Genomic DNA, 4,760 nt, shown 5'->3' with positions numbered 1-4,760 from the left:
TGTAACATATAAATCATGGAGGGAGATTCATATTTTTCCATTCATTATAATCCTCTGAATGCAGCAACTAATGGATTGAACCGCCGCGCTACATAATAATCATCATGAAGTTATAGTTTGACTCTAGGTTTAAAGGAGAACCGGTCATCTGGCCAACCGGTCATCTGGCGTGTAACCAGAAATGCTCGATTTCACGCACAGCAGGTATATAAAAACAAACGATTGATAGAAAAAACGCAGTACCAACAATTTTTAAAAAACACGCACATGCTCCACGTAGTTCAACATACCAATCATTTAACGCGTATTTCTTGTAGAGCCCACTCCAGCAGCGCGCTCTCCAATTTCTCCAGCAAAAGGCAGTGCGCTCTCCACGCACCAACAACAACATCAATACACCCCTTCTGCTTCAAGCTCAGCTTTTCTCCAGGCAGCACCTCCAACATGCTCTGATACCAATTCTTGGATCAGGTGCACAGCAAAAACATAAACACACAGTAGAAAATCAAACACATATGACACAGTATTTAACGTGGTTCACCCAACCAATCTGGGCTACGTCCACCAAACATAGGCATCAGGAGTTTATTAATCAAATTGGAGATTACATCAAGAAATCCTCACACTCTCTTAGCAAATCATCCGAATGACTGCCTGTTATATAGCCTAGAGAATCTAACAGCCTCATTAATTCCCTCACATCAAATATAGGAAGCGTTAACTCCCTCCCAACAACCTGGAGTTAATCTAGGACCTGAATTCCTATTGTTGTCATCAGCTGAGATTTTTCCTATTTCAATTACAAACAGAAAATCTCAACAGGGTGCAGTATATCTAGGTAGTTGGGGAGAGAGATTGAGATGATCCAAAAGCAATTCATAACCTATAACCTCAAGATCAAGGGAAATACTCCCTATCCTATCCTCTTAATCGAAGTTGGCTTGTCCCCCATTGAAAGTGCGGCTATGTTTAGATATATGGTGTATAAGAAGAAGCTTCACAATATGGAATCGAAGAGGCTCCCAAAAAATTCTTCTAACTTTAGTCAAAGCCCGCACCTGCGCCTCAAGCGCGGGTGGCATCATGATGCCCAATCTTGGCTCAACCTTAGGGGAATTAAGGACAAGATGTGGGATGCTAAGGAGTTGGAGGGTAAAAGAAAGCTAAGGTACCATAAGGATTTGATCAACCCCACCCGTGATATCTAGAATTATCTCTCTATGTTGACTAGCACTAAGAAGAAAATGAACATCGCTAGGATTAGAACTAGCTCTCACGAGCTTCATAGTGAGATTGGGTGGTGGTCTACTCTCAAGACTCCATGGGGCGATATAATTTGTTAGATTTGTGATACTAAGAAGGTGGAAGATCAAAAACACTTCCTTTTAGATGGCCCGACTCTTGCCCACATCCACTCTTAATTCTCTATCATCAGCGACGCCTCCAATCTTCTTGACTTATTAAGCTAGCCCAACTATAGCAATCTTTGAACGCTTCTTTCCCTTCTCTTTGATGACAGAAACAAGATTTTGAAGAATGACAATTAGACTCTCTTTTCTAGATATCCCATAGATCACATTAGTCTTAGTGGACATTAATCATCATCATCATTAATCTTTTTATGATTAAATTAATTTTCTATAAATATAGAAAAAAAAATAACAAGTCTCTCAACATCAATATTTTTTTTTTTCATTTTTTTTCCATAAAAAGAAATAATAATCCAATTCTAATAACATTTAGATTTAATGAAGATAAAGTTGACATTTGCTTATTGTATTATAAGGCATTGTTTTAGGCTATCTTTCTATGTCTTTAATATTTTCATATTTAATATATAAAAAATCTTTTTATTTAATTCAAATTATTATTTCTCAATTATCAGTGATAGTGTTTTAATTTGATTTGGTTTATAATTTTTAATTTTATTTAAAAAAATATTTATTTGGATTATATTTTTATATTTAATATATAATTATTTTTTATTTAATTGAAATTATTATTTCTCAATTATCAGTAATTGTGTTTGAATTTGGTTTGGTTTATAATTTATAATTTTATTTAAAAAAATATTTATTTAGATTATAACTAACTTCTTCGGATATAAATATAACCATAAAGTTGAAAACAAAATTATAGAATTGTTCACTTTCTAACTTTCACAAACATAAATACAACCATAAACAGAAGCCGTCGCAAACATAAACACAACCATAAACAAAAACCCACGCTCCATGTTTATTTTGAAAGACCAATGAAATAATCCGGCCACAATTTCAATTGTTTGCAATTTTCCCCTACATTCTTGAAAATTAAATTTCACTAACCCTAAAAAAATGTATATGCAGAAAAACTACTCTGCAACAAATATCAATCAATCTCCAATTTTACCATATTCAAGTAATACAGCCCGAACCGCTGTGTCTACCACCCTTCCAATTCGTACCTTCTTTTTCCGCTGGTAAACATCGCCGTGGCCGCTTTCCGTTTCTTTGCCGCCAGAGTCTCTGACTCGCCCGGGAAAAGATTTAACGGCGACCGCTGCAGATTTACTCCGAACAGGCGGACGGAAGAAGAGCAGGAATTGCCGTCAGTTGTTGACGAAGGCGATGTTCCCAGATCCACGAAGTCCACGGGCGACGTATTCCGGTCATCTGACGCCGACTTCGGGGTCAGGGGATCGGGATTGGCGACACGAGGAATATAACGCTGGGCGACGGGTTGGGTCACCGGCGGTGGTGCGTAAAATCGCTGAGCCCAGTGCGAATATCTGGTCAGGGCGTAGAGGTTACCGGACTGTTTGGGGAACGCGAGAGGGGCGGCCGGTGGGAGGAGACTGCAGAGACGGCGGCGGAATGTGATAAAGAATTGGTGGGAGCGGGAGCTCCGCTGGAACGTAACGATGTCGCCGGCTTGGAGGCGTTTTTCTTTAACGAAGCGGCTCCAGCCCTTGGTGAGCACGTAACTTTGGCTGCTGTTCCAGTAACAATAGCGGAACCGCCATATTTTATCGCTGTTGTTGTCGTGGAAATTGAGCAGGACTCCCTTGGCCTTCTCCGGCCCTCCCGCCGCCAGCTCGACGTCTAGTGGGAAATATTTTTCGGCGTGGTGTTTCGGAATGACGAGTCTGTTTAGCTTCCCGACGTCGCTGGGCGTCACGGCCTTGTCGAACAAGTGCACGCGGGGCTCCGGGGGTCTCGAACCCACGACCTCGTGATTTATGTTGGAGGAGATCTTGTTTTGCTTTGAGTTGCTATTCTGGTTGAGTTCTTCGTCGTAGGTGTGCTTTTTCAGCATGTCCACGATCTCGCACTTGGAATGGCCGCGGATAAAGAAGGCCTCCGGGTGGCTATCGACGAAATTAAAGTTGGTGATGGCGTCGGTGCCGCGGAACTTGATGGCGGCTCTGTCATACGCCCTGGCGGCGTCTTCTTCGCGGTTGAACGTCCCCAGCCAGACGCGGTGGTGCTTCTCGTATATCTGCGCGCCCCACCGCCCGTTGGGCTGCGGCACTACGCCCTTGTACTGCGACGACGGCAGCTTCTTGCACGAGTTCTCCTGATCGCCTTGCGCCGCATGAGTATTGTCGGACGAGGCGGCGCTGAATGCGCTCCCCATTCTTTCCAGTCCTGTCAGATCCACGAACGAAGATGAAGAAAAAGCCGACTTGCCAGCAGCGACAGGTGACGAGTTCGAATCGCGGTCCTCAGTTACAGTCCCGGCCTCCTCACTGTCTGTTCTCATCACATCGCCCATCATGCCCTTGAGCAAATTATAAGGAACCGCCATGGGCACAGCCAGAAATATTCTGGACACTTAAGAAGCGCAAGTGAAAATGAGATGCAGATAACCAAATTAGGGCTTCTCAAGTGTGATATTGTCGGAACGCTGAAAACCTATTTATCCATATTACCACTTCATGAGTAGGCCGGGAAATCCGTATGAGCTTCCAAAAAATAAAACAGAAAAACTATATCAGAGGAATCATGCAGGAAGAAATAATATAAAAATAAATGGGTTATCCGAGCCAAAATATCCACTTTTGGTAACAGATGGTCCACCCAATGTGTATATTTTCCTTTTTTGGTATGGCAAAATGCAGTGGAGTGCTTTGTAGGTCAATTCTGGCAGCTGCCAGCCAGCCAGGCGGAGCTGGTCCACACCTGCATTTCCGTTATACATAATATAATGTCACTGTTCTTGAAGTCAGGCGCAAGTCAATAATATAATGAGCACCAAGCTCGCCCGCGATGTTTTGCCGCGTGGACGTCCATACTAACGTCATCGCCAATCGGTGCAATGACGTCATCCGCCTTGTTCAATGCATTAACCCTCTACCCGAAGTGTTCGAAGGGAACGGTTAACGACAGTAACCCGGCTTTAACCAGGGTTGGCTGACGAGTAGGCTTTTCGAATCCGCGTTCGACTTTTCTGTTAGAAAAATAATGGCCTACGAATCGTTTATGATATATTTATATAGCATGCCACTAGCGTTTGTAGCATGCCACTGGCATTCCGTTTTTTATACTTATATAACACGGAGGCTTAAATTTTCTTCTCATAGATTTTGATGGCATCAATCTGATGTTATCAACTTGAATATAGTTTTTTTAAGTTTTGGAATATGATTCCAAATTGATTTTGTTTGCTTAATAGTTTGTCGTTTTGGATAGCTTTAAAGAAACTAATTAATAACATAAGCTTCAAAGGCTATTCCATAAAAATGAAAATCTAATTTTTTTATAAATAATTAATTTATA

The 4,760-nt window shown here is 41.8% G+C and overlaps 1 pseudogene; it reads right to left on the bottom strand.

The window, feature by feature from the left end:
• Positions 1-2,424: 2,424 nt before the first annotated feature.
• Positions 2,425-3,789, bottom strand: LOC149173049 (AP2/ERF and B3 domain-containing transcription factor ARF14 pseudogene; annotated as a pseudogene).
• Positions 3,790-4,760: the final 971 nt, after the last annotated feature.

The sequence above is a fragment of the Pinus tabuliformis genome, chromosome 4_2, assembly GCF_031772625.1.
Source record: "Pinus tabuliformis cultivar Carrire ecotype Pingquan chromosome 4_2, CPIR1, whole genome shotgun sequence".
Lineage (NCBI taxonomy): Eukaryota > Viridiplantae > Streptophyta > Pinopsida > Pinales > Pinaceae > Pinus > Pinus tabuliformis.
The sequence above is the reverse complement of the archived record's forward strand: the minus strand, read 5'-3'. Positions and strand labels throughout refer to the sequence as shown.